This window comes from Limulus polyphemus, unplaced genomic scaffold, assembly GCF_000517525.1.
Source record: "Limulus polyphemus unplaced genomic scaffold, Limulus_polyphemus-2.1.2 Scaffold12869, whole genome shotgun sequence".
In the NCBI taxonomy this organism is placed as follows: domain Eukaryota; kingdom Metazoa; phylum Arthropoda; class Merostomata; order Xiphosura; family Limulidae; genus Limulus; species Limulus polyphemus.
In genome coordinates this window covers 378-986 of record NW_013678479.1, presented here as the reverse complement: position 1 = coordinate 986, position 609 = coordinate 378, and positions in this window count along the sequence as shown.

Genomic DNA, 609 nt, shown 5'->3' with positions numbered 1-609 from the left:
ATGATGGGCTGTCTACGCTATAACCAATTCAGATGCCACTTTGTTTGAAGTATATATTGACCTGTTTAATTAAAGACTTAATATATTCTGAAATGTAAAAGTTTTGTATTGCAGTGGTTTTTAATTTTCTCACGTTTTGGTTCAGAATTAAGGATGTTTACGTGCTACCTGGACTGACAAACTTACTGTGACAGGACTTCATAATCGGAGAATGTACAGCCTGCGCTTTGGCTGGTGATAAACTTCTATAATATGTAAATAACTAGAATAAAACCGTTAGGGTGTCTGTTATCCTATAAAAGTCAGGGAGGGCCATAAGTACCCGAAAAAATTGGAGAATTTATGATGATTAGGAAACTTTTATATGTTTGTGTTACAGTTTTTTCATGAAATGCGTGATTGTTCATTGTAAGATAAAATCAGGATCTTTGAAACACCAAGTTTATGTAAATATTCAAGTAAAAATGAGACACGGGAAAGAGTAATAAGCGCAAGGCCCTTTTTTATTTTTTTGTTGCTGCTTCACGAACTTGAGATTATTGAGTTTATTAATTAACTTTGCCAAGATATTTATTGAGTAGGAATATAAATTTTTAGCTTTTCTTGATT